Here is a 12232-nt window from a genome sequence, read left to right on the forward strand (position 1 = left end):
AAAAACGGAATAGAAAGCGATCAAAAAATGTCACGTACCCAAAAATGGTACCAATAAAAAGGTCAACTCGTCCCGCAAAAAACAAGCCGTCACATGACTGTCGGCCGAAATATGGAAAAATTATAGCTCTCAAAATATGGCGATGCAAAAACTAGATTTTGCAAAAAAAAAGCGTCTCTTAGTGTGTGACAGCTGTCAGTCATAAAAACCCGATATAAATCTGGTATCTCTGTAATCGCACCGACCCGAAGAATAAAGTAATCTAATCAGTTATATCACACTAGGAACGGCGTAAAAAATAAATAAAACCAATTCTTCACCTGCTACTGATTTGTTTATTATGTCTCCCAAAGATCGCAGTAAGGCTCTGCTCACATTTATCCTGCGCTCTGCGCTGAGCACTTATACCAGAGTTTCCGTGTAAATCTCTGAAATATGTGATTCAGCCGGAACCCATTCCGGAAGATTCTCTGTAATGAGGCAGATATAGGCCACTGTGGATGCCTTCTGGCCTGTGATCCCACGGTGTCATTTGTTTTAGGCGTGCATAAAAGTGCGGTTGGCCACAGTTTTGTGCACTTCTGAAAAAAAGGACACCGATAAACAGGCCAGAAGGAGTCCAGAGTAACTCTGCTGCCTCATTACAGTGAATGGATCCCGCAGGGGTTTCATCTGAATTACATCACTTGGAAATTTAGATGGAAACCCCGATGTAAGTGCTCAGCCTAGAGCGCCGGATAAATGTTACGTAAAATGTTCCCAATAAAAGCTTCAACTCAGTCCTCAAAAAAAGCTAGTCCCCACTCAGGTCCGTCATCTGTTAAAAATATAAGGGACTTCCAAGTTACTGGTTACCAGAAAGGCCCTGGAAAAGCGAAATGGCCCTTGCCCCCCAAAAGAAATTCAGAAAATTTTGTGCTCCCAAATCCAAATGCCTATTCTGCAATAATTTGTTCTCCAATTGTCAAATAGCACTCCGTCCCCCCCAGATCTCGCCGTATGGCTGAGCGGTACGATACAGCCACATATGGGGTATTGCCACTTTTAGAAGAAATTGTGTGACACATTTCGGCACCATTTTTACCCATTGCCCTGTGTGAAAATGTAAAATCTGAGGGTAAAACATTTTTTTGTGGTAAAAATATAATTATGCTTTTTTCACTGCCCAATGGTATAAATTTAAAAATTAAAAATTACTCACTACTTCCCTAGATGAATTCCTTGAGAGGTGTAGTTTACAAAATGGGGTCTCTTGTGGGGGTTTCTGCTGTTTCGGCATGTCAGCGACTCTTCAAATGTGACATGGTGTCTGCTGCCTATCCCAGCCAACATAGCGCTCCTTTCTCTTCCGAACCCTGCCGTACACCAAAGCAGTGCTTTTCCACCACATATGGGGTATCGGCGTACTCAGGATAAATTGCACCATGAAATTTGTTGTACAATTTCTCCTGTTACCCTTATGATACTACATAATTAGTGAATGAAAAACATTTTTTGTGGGAAAAATGTGAAAATTTTATTTTTACGGCTCAATATTATAAACTTCTGTGAAGCACCTTGGGGTTCAAGGTGCTCACCACACATCTAGATAAGTTCCCTAAGGGGTCTAGTTTCCAAAATGGTGTCACTTGTGGGGGGTTTCCACTGTTTAGGCACATCAGGGGCTCCCCAAATGCAACATGGTGTCCGCTAATTATTCAAACAAATTTTACATTCAAAAAGTCAAATGGCGCTCCTTCCCTTTCAAACCCTACCGTGCGCCCAAACAGTGGTTTGCCTCCACATATGGGGTATCAGCACGCTCAAGAGAAATTGCACAAAAAAATTTGGGGTCCATTTTTTCCTGTTACCCCTGTGAAAATAAAAAAAATTGGGTCTAAAGTAACATTTTTGTGAAAAAAGTTAAATGTTAATTTTTTTCTTCCACATTCCAAAAATTCATGTGAAGCACTTGAAGGGTTAATAAAGTTCTTGAATGTGGTTTTGAGCACCATGAGGGGTGCAGTTTTTAGAATGGTGTCACTTTTGGGTATTTTCTGTCATAAAGACCCCTCAAAGTGACTTCAAATGTGATGTGGTCCCTAAAAAAATGTTTTTGTACATTTTGTTGGAAAAATGAGAAATCGCTGGTCAACTTTTAACCCTTATAGCTCCCTAACAAAAAAAAAATTTGGTTCTAAAATTGTGCTGATGTCAAGTAGACGTGGGAAATGTTATTTATTAACTATTTTGTGTGACATATCTCTCTGATTTAAGGGCATGAAAATTCAAAGTTTGAAAATTGCAAAATTTTCAAAATTTTTGCCAAATTTCCGATTTTTTCACAAATAAACGCAAGTTATATTGAAGAAATTTTACCACTATCATGAAGTACAATATGTCATGAAAAAACATTCTCAGAATCAGGGGAATACGTTGAAGCGTTCCAGAGTAATTACTTCATAAAGTTACAGTGGTCAGAATTGAAAAAATTGGCCCGGTCACGAAGGCAAAAACAGGCTCTGGCGCGAAGTGGTTAACCCCTTAACAACATTAGACGTACTAATACGCGTCTGTGCCCTGGGACTTAAGAGCCAGACCCGTATTAGTACGTCATGGCGATTGCGCGCGATCGCCGCCGGGTGTCAGCTGATTGTCACAGCTGACACCCGGTACTATGTGCAGGGAGCCGTCACGCACCGCTCCCAGCACATTAACCCCCGCAATGCTGTGAGCGAAGTCGATCGCAGCATTGCGGTGGCAAGGGGAGGTGATCGCAGATACTCACCTCCTCTTCCGGCTTCCAGCGCTGTCTGCTATGGCTTCCAGGATGTTGCCATGACGACCAGATGTCGTCATGACAACATCCGGGTAACCAGACAGCAGGAAGATTTTTTGGACATGCGCAGTGCATCTCCAAACAATCTTCTCCCTGTCCAGCGCTGACAGCCTGCATGACACAGGGATGGTGCTGCATTCCTGTGCCATGCAGGCGATCAGAAAAAAAAAAGTGAAAGTCCCATAGTGGGACAAAGTAATAAAGTATAAAAACTATCAGAAAGTGAAAAAAAAAAAAAAAAAATTTTTTTAAAAATAAAAAAAATAATCCACCAAAAATAAAAATATAATGTACCCATCAATAAATATTATTATAAAAAAAACAATAAAAGTACACATATTTGGTATCGCCGCGTCCGGAACAACCTGACCTATAAAACTATCCCACTAGTTAACCCCTTCAGTGAACACGGTAAAAAATAAAAATAAAAAACGAAGCAAAAAACAATGCTTTATCACCATACCGCCAAACAAAAATGGAATAACACGCGATCAAAAGGACAAATATAAATAAAAATGGTACCGCTGAAAACGTCATCTCGTCCCGCAAAAAACAAGCCGCCATACAGCTCCATCAGCCGAAAAATAAAAAAGTTATAGCTCTCAGAATAAAGCTATGCTAAAAAATAATTTTTTCTATAAAATTGCTTTCACTATGTAAAAGTGCAAAACATAGAAATACTATATAAATGTGGTACCGCTGTAAACGTACTTAACCGAAGAATAAAGCTGCCTTATCAATTTTACCACACGCGGAACAGAGTAAAAAATAAACAATTCCTGAATTGTTGGTTTTTGTTTATTCTGCCTCCCAAAAATCGGAATAGAAAGCGATCAAAAAATGTCACGTGCCTGAAAATGGCACCAATAACTACGTCAACTCATCCCGCAAAAAACAAGCCGTCAAATGACTGTCTGCCAAAATCTGGAAAAATTATAGCTCTCAAAATATGGCGATGCAAAAACTAGATTTTACAAAAAATGCGTCTTTTAGTGTGTGACAGCTGTCAGTCATAAAAACCCCATATGATTCTGGTATCGCTGTAGTCTCACCGACCCGAAGAATAAGGTCGTCTAATCACTTATACCGCATGAGGAACGGCGTAAAAAATAAACTCTCAGGTTAGGGTTGTGCTACGGTTAGGGCTGGCGTTGGGGTTAGGGTTGTGATGGGGTTGGGATTTTTTTCAAAAGTAAGAAAAAAAGCTGACTATATGGCGACTAGTGTTGAGCGCAAGTGCTCGCTGCTTGAGTTTGCATCGGGTGCTCTGGTATGCATTGAGTATCGTGGGTATTTGAGTGACATGCTCGAGTCTCCGCCTCATATGCTTCACGGCCCAAAAAACTTTGCGGGGATTGCCTGCCATGCACGAGCGATCCCCGCATGTTTTTTTTTTGGGTGTCTAATAACCGTGAAACATCCGGGCGGGGACTGGAGCATGTCACTCGAGCACACGCAGTACATGGTGCATACCTGAGTACCCGATGCAAACTCAAGTAGCGAGCACTTGCGCTCAAGACTAATGACAACTTATTCAATATGATGACCTAATGTTATCAAATTCTGTGTGTTATACCTCCTGGGTTCAAAATGTTCACTATACACCTTAATAAAATCCTTGAGGGGTATAGTTTCCAAAATGGGGTCACTTGTGGGGGAGCTCCACTGTTTAGGCACATCACGGGCTCTCCAAACACGACATGGTGTCCGCTAACAAATTGAATGGAAAATCGGCTCAAATTGTTAGCGGACGCCATGTTGCGTTTGGAAAGCCCCTGCGTGCCTAAACATTGGAACTCCCCCACAAGTGACCCCATTTTGGAAGCTAGACCACCCATGGCACCTATTTAGATGCATAATGAGCACTTGGAACCCCCAGGTGCTTCACAAATTGATTCGTACAAATGAAAAAGTGAAAAAAAAACACTTTTTCATTTTTACGAATCAATTTGTGAAGCACCTGGGGGTTCCAAGTGCTCACTATGCATCTAGATAGGTGCTTTGGGTGGTCTAGTTTCCAAAATGGGGTCACTTGTGGGGGAGCTCCAATGTTTAGGCACACAGGAGCTCTCCAAACGCAACATGGTGTCCGCTAACAAATTGGAACCATGTCGCGTTTGGAGAGGCCCTGTGTGACTAAACATTAAAGCTCCCCCACAAATGACCCCATTTTGGAAACTAGACTACCCAAGGCACCTATCCAGATGCATAGGGAGCACTTGGAACCCCCAGGTGCTTCACAAATTGATTCGTAAAAATGATAAAAAAAAACACTTTTTCATTTTTACGAATCAATTTGTGAAGCACCTGGGGGTTCCAAGTGCTCATTATGCATCTAGATAGGTGCCTTGGGGGGTCTAGTTTCCAAAATGGTGTCACTTGTGGGGGTTTTCCAATGTTTAGGCACACAGGGGCTCTCCAAACGCAACATGGCGTCCGCTAATTATTCAAGCAAATTTTACAATCAAAAAGTCAAATGGCGCTCCTTCCCTTTCGAGCTCTGCCGTGCGCCCAAACAGTGTTTTTTCCCCACATATGGGGTATCTGCATGCCCAGGGGAAATTGCACAACAAATTTTGGGGTCCATTTTTTCTTGTTACCCCTGTGAAAATAAAAAAAAATGGGTCTAAAGTAACATTTTTGTGAAAAAGTTAAATGTTCATTTTTTTCTTCCACATTCCAAAAATTCCTGTGAAGCACCTGAAGGGTTAATAAAGTTCTTGAATGTGGTTTTGAGCACCTTGAGGGGTGCAGTTTTTAGAATGGTGTCACTTTTGGGTATTTTCTGTCATAAAGACCCCTCAAAGTCACTTCAAATGTGATGTGGTCCCTAAAAAAATGGTTTTGTAAATTTTGTTGGAAAAATGAGAAATCGCTGGTCAACTTTTAACCCTTATAGCTCCCTAACAAAAAAAAAATTTGGTTCCAAAATTGTGCTGATGTAAAGTAGACATGTGGGAAATGTTATTTATTAACTCTTTTGTGTGACATATCTCTCTGATTTAAGGGCATAAAAATTAAAATTTTGAAAATTGCAAAATTTTCAACATTTTTGCCAAATTTCTGTTTTTTTCACAAATAAACGTAAGTGATATCGAAGAAATTTTACCACAATCATGAAGTACAATATGTCACGAAAAAACAATCTCAGAATCAGTGGGATCTGTTGAAGCGTTCCAGAGTAATTACTTCATAAAGTGACAGTGGTCAGAATTGTAAAAATTGGCCTGGTCATTAACGTGCAAACCACCCTCGGGGGTTAAGGGGTTAAGTACAAACATGATAAATAGATTCACCAATGCATCCTAATGTGCTGTGAAACAAAATCTGGTAACAGTGTTCCTCACCACCTGCCAGGAGCCCACGTTTACTTACAAGGATCAGGTGAAAATCGGGCAATTTTATTCCCGCTGTTCGAGGTTTGTTTGTTTTTTGTTTTTTTTAAATCTGCCATACTGTTCCAGAGCTATGGGCCATTTTCTTTAGTGCCCATTTTAATGGTCTGTACCAAGATGGATCCTCTAAGGACGTGACTTTATGCTGTTCTGTATTCTTATGTTATGAGCGTTGCCCTCTTGGTAAAGGCCATAAAAATTAGCATTAAAAAAAAGGTTCATATCTCTGGAATCAGGTGGCAGATTAAAAAAAATAAAATACAAAACTGAATACTCAGGGGGCGAAGGAAAAATAAGATCAAAACTCTGTCCATTATGACCTGATCACAATCCTCTTTATTAAAGAATATTGTTAGATCACAACCATGGAAAATGTCTCTGTATTATGCTGCCCAGACTGAAGAGGATACAGCTGCTTCTAAAAGGTGAATCTACTAAAAAAATAAATAAATGCCTGCTTCAAAAGGTTTAAAAGTGGTCTGTCATTACATAAACACAGAGCTCACATCATACAGAGATGCTGCCGTGACACGTTTTACTGCTGTAGCTGTTTTGTAGTGGACCTTCTGCTCTACACTACACAGGAACCCATTTTGTGCTCGCCGAGTATTTGCGGCATGCTCGGCCTCTATGTTAGTGCCGCCGCAGCTGCATGTGTCACGGCTAAGCTCCATTTACTTTAGTGTGGATGAGTTGTAATATTGAACCACTCCAACCCAATGGTGAGAGGTGGCACTATTATGTAATTAGGGACTTAACAATAGAAAATAAAAACCATTGTAGAGAAGTGAAGAGGGTACTGCCCATAGTTTATTATGCTGTTATTTCTAGCATAAAACCTTGCTTGCTGATGAATAAGAGCACAATGTGATCATATATTGTATAACAATGAGGCATTAGTAATTAAATAGTAGTTTAGAAGGGCATTGGGCTGTGCTGTTCTGCTTTTGAGGTTCTGTTTGTACACTGTAATATTACACAATAGGTATTTTTCATATCAAAGGCCATATGGGAACTGGTGGTATCTGTCGCAAAAACACAGCAGAGTGTTAGGACTGTCATTCAGAATAGCAGCTAAAGCAATAGTGTGAACACGCCTTAGATCAGAACAAGCTACAGGTGGGTCTGGGAACAAACACGTATGTTGCAGTCATAATGGTTATTCTGTAAAATAGACTAAGTGAATGTCACCAGGTTTTTGCTACATAATCTGAAAAAAATGAACTGGCGTTCAAGTTGGTATGCATGCAAAACAGGAGCATGTTCACACTAGCCATCAAACAGACAAAACCCAAGATAGAAACAAAATGAACAAATACCCTGCTATAAGTAAAAGCAATAGTGCGTATAAATAACATTGGGTACTTAGTAAACACCAGCAATTGCCACATGGGCTGGTACCTGCACTGGGCCGCTCTGTCACTTGGTGTCTCCTGGTATCTTCCTCTGGGCAGGGATCAATGCTGCACCCGTTTTCCCACGTGACCTCCTTTTCTGCAAATTCACGTTATGCACGTGAAGGATGAAAGAGGGGATGACGTCTCAACCAGTCAGCATGAGCATTACCTATGGCCAGCCGACCTCGCAGGAGCAGGCTGAGGTACGTAGCTTCCACACACTGAAGAGCAGCAGCACGTTAGTGCAGGAACCCTCCCCCAGTCCAGCTGGTGAGAAGGACTTCTTCCCGGTGTGCGGGAGGACATGTTAGGTGAAACGCTTGTCCTCTGTTCTGTCCAGCAGCTCCTATTTGCTGAACCCATCTTGCTACACATGATCTTCAGCGTGCGAGCCATGGCACATGACGTCACTGCCATGTTCCCCCAGGCAGGGGCCCTCTGACGTCAGCTGCCAGCTTCTGATTGTCCAGCGGCGTATATGGCAGCGTAGGGAACTGGCGGGTTCCTGCGTTGCAACACATTTCAGCTGGATGTGCGCCGTTGTCACAGGTCCCCTCCATCTCTGGGCCCCTATGCTGCTGCACCAGCTATATGTCTGCCCCTGCCATTACTTATCCCTATAGCACCCCACTGTTAAATGTGACCAATCTGAGTGCGTTCCATTAATAACCATTTTTGGTTTCCTATCGCTGAGCCAGTTGTTAACCCAGTTACACATATTTTCCCCAGGTCCCATTGCTCTCATTTTATGCACCAATCTTTTGTGTGGCACCGTATCAAATGCCTTTGAAAAGTCTAGATAGACCACATCCACTGTGCTTCCCTGGTCCAATCTAGAACTTACCTCCTCATAGGATCTGATCAGATTAGTTTGCAGGACAGATACCTCAAACATATGTTGATATTGGGAAATTAGTTTATCGTTCTTGAGATACTCCAGGATAGCATCTCCTAGAAAACCCTCAAAGATGTTGCCCACAGTACAGATTAAACTTACCAGCCTATAAATTACAGGCTCAGATGTTGTCCCCTTCTTGAATATTGGTACCACATTTGCTATCCTGCTGTAAAGCTGGTGAATGTGGACCCATTGCGCCACCGGCCAAGCTTACCCTGAAGGAGCGTGACTAGGGGTCTTACTTTCTCTATTTTTGCACAATAAAGTTTGGTTTTTAATAGAAAATTCTGATGCTGGATCACGGTCTTTTCTACTGCCTACCTATTGCCACATTACAAGTCTCCAGAGTCTCCTCTTCTTTTTCTTTTTGTATGAAGATATGCAGCAGAACTTAGCCTAAATGAGTGCGTCTCAAACTCCGCTGCAGCACCTGGTTGTAAGTGAGGTGAGGATAGGGGGGCAGTTATAGAAGTGATCATATGCTGCACAGTATTTCCTGGGGAGGGTGAGGAAAGTAGTTTGTTTGTATTTAAAATGGCAATCGGGAGACAGGGGTTTTTGAAACCGGAAAACTCCTTTATAGCTTACAGTCTCTGCTGCTTGACTGCAAATCAAACTGTCAGTCAGTACGGATTTAGGGCACTTTTTACAGGGTGATAATTTGCATCAGTATTTAACAGGCGCCATAAGTAGATCCAAAACACAGAATAGATGAAAGTGTTTGTTATTTTTCTCTGTGATTGTTTCCCTCTGGTTTATAGCTTACAAATACTGATGTAAATTACTGCCCAAAATACTCACTGTGTGAATGAGGCGAAGAAGCTGCTTTAATACGGTAATATAACTCCTTATACGGAGGATGAGTGCACACTTGCAGGTGCTGTGCTGAATGCTTGTCTTCTGTGCTCCATCATACTTTCCAGAGCAGGGGCAACCCCTGGGGCAAAACTGCGACCAGCAGATGTCCAGATGTATGACTCAGTGATATATAATGGACCCGGAATCCCAAACAAAGTGAATCAGACAGAAGCACAGAAAATAAATACACAAAGCATTGCAATTAGGTGTCAAACGTTCTCAACTTTATTTAATTTTACATGACACCGAAAATAGCACAACCCCCGACTCACAAAGAGTCATCCTCCTGCAGTCAGGAGAGGAAAAAACCCTGTGGAGGAAACTTGGCTTGAGGACTGCCCTTCCCTTGGGCTTAGAGAGTTAGTGCCGATATATAACAGATGTAACTGCAGAATTTTACAGTTTGTACAGTTTTACCAGATTTACAGAGAACGACAACAAATTTAGACTATAAATGTGATAAACCGGATTGTGGGAGAGATCTGGCTGTGATATCTGTCATCACATTGACTGCTAGAATGAATTTAGCTGATCTGATTGCCCAGGTGGATGTACCATTTATCCCTTATAGATCCAGGTCCAAGGCTCAAGAAGTTGGACACTTGGTTAGAAGGATTGTTCGATATGGATAACCCCTAATAGAATAAATACCCCCTCCCCTCTTCCTTCTCCCCCTCCTAATCTATCACCCATTAAAGTCAGATCTGTCCATGAACTCCCAAAGGAGAGCAGCTCTTTGTAGAGGGTAACAGAAGGGAATCCTGTGCTGGGATCCCCCTGTTACCTTCCCATGCCCTAGGGGTGTCTAAAGTAGACAACCCCTTTCCCTGCTAGAACCTCCAAATTACACCAAGGTCGGCACATTACATGGGGTGGTCAAGCTCAAGGTCCTCATACGCATCAGTAATGGCGCTGATCATAGCAGCGTGCCCTTCTTTTATCGAATCTTCTTTATGACAGTTGTTTATGATCTCATAACAGTTGTCATGGTTACTACAGGGGCTATTACTGATGCAAGGCCCAAGTATTAACCCTTTCATCATTGATAATTTGCTTTCATTATAGAGGCAAATAACTACACTTGTTACCAAGCAGGGGCCTTATCATTATGGCTTCCATTAGGCACCATAAGAAATACGGATTAAACATGCAAGTGTTTCAAGAGTGTTGCACTTTTTAGATGCAGAGATTGGGCTTATAACTAGCACTCTACAAAGAAATAAATGAAGATGAAATTACTTGTAAAATAATATTATAGGGAATGGCATTTCAAGCATTTTCCTAATGTTCATTCTACATCGTTACATAGGTTGAAAAAAAAGACCTAGGACCATAAACTTTAAACTATCTTCAAAGTTATAAATAATCTAGCAATAGAAAATGTATAACTCACAATGTCATGTTTTGTTAAAAAAGTATCCAGATCTTTTTTAAAAGTTGCTACAGTGTCTGCCATTACTACCTTTTGTTGTTGGGCATTCCACAGTCTGACTGCTCTAACTGTAAAGAACCCTTTCCTATTTAGCTGCCAGAATCGACTTTCTTCTATGTGTAACAACAAACGTTCCATTACCCTTTATAAGGTCCTGAAAAGTGATAAGTCATGTGTCAGTACGATGCATTGACCACATATGTATTTATACATATAAATGAGATCTTGTAATCATGTAATCTAGTTTCCGCCTTTGAATTGACTCTAAATTCCAAATATCTGTTTTAAAATGTGAAAACCAAATCTTTTTATACACCCTAGATCTTGTTTGCTGTTGTAGCTGCTCAGCTTACCTGTAACCAGAATACCCAAGTCCTTCTCCTGTTCTGTAATCTGTATTATATTTACATTTAATCTACATGCAGCAATACAATTACTCCCGTCATGGTGCATTGCTCTACATTTATTAACATTAACCTTCATCTGCCATGTGTTTGCTCTTGCAGGCATCTTTTCCAGATCCTTTTGTAATATTATAATTTCAGAGGTTAATCAAAATATGCAGTTTGGAGGGTGCATTGATCCATTGAAAAAGGTAGGGATATCCAGCCATTTTTTGGATAAAAAAAAACGTTATTCGTAGAATTGAATAAAAACAGAACATTTTGGAAAAGGTCTCACATTTCTTCTATAGTACTGGGAATGTTCTGTTTTTAATCGAATTCTACTAATAAAATAGTTTTGAAATTTTTTTACCCAGAAAACTGCTGGGTAACCATTGAGCAGGAGTGGTTTTTCATCTGAGCTGAAGATTCGCTGGCTAGTTCAATGTGGGCGAGCTGGATCACTCTTATTTATTGTCTTGATCCGTTACTTTTAGATTCAGAACAGCTGCAGAGTTAAAATCATTTTTACTTAAAGGGAATTAGTCAGTAGTTTTTTACTATTTCATCCGAGAGCAGCATAATGTAGGAAAAGAGACCCTGAATCCAACGATGTGGCACTTAGAGTACAGGGTGCAGCCATTGTGACACAGAGTTTTTAGATTTAACAATGCAGCAGAGCTGAGAAAGCTGCCTCGCCCCCACCAGGCTCTCATGCACATAGCTATAGCCAGTAAGGTGCTTATCACAGAAGGGGGCGGAGTTAGACCAGGGTTCACAAGACCAGCTAGTCACAGCAATGTTAATCACAAGGTAAATAAAGCTTCAGTCTAAGTAAACAAAAGCACACAGCCGGATGTGTGACACATCTTTGAGTTCAGTGTTTTAACCCCTACCTCATGCTGTCCTCAGATTACATAGCAAAAACCTGGTAACAGATTCCCTTTAATGCTTAAATCTCTGCTGCTTACTACTGCTCACACTGCCCTAACAGACTATTAAGTGTCTCGTGGGGCACAGGGAAGCAAATATTAAGGAGATAATTGCCTTC

This window comes from Phyllobates terribilis, unplaced genomic scaffold (genome assembly GCF_046119375.1).
Source record: "Phyllobates terribilis strain yellow unplaced genomic scaffold, ASM4611937v1 Scaffold_2__4_contigs__length_985480577, whole genome shotgun sequence".
Lineage (NCBI taxonomy): Eukaryota > Metazoa > Chordata > Amphibia > Anura > Dendrobatidae > Phyllobates > Phyllobates terribilis.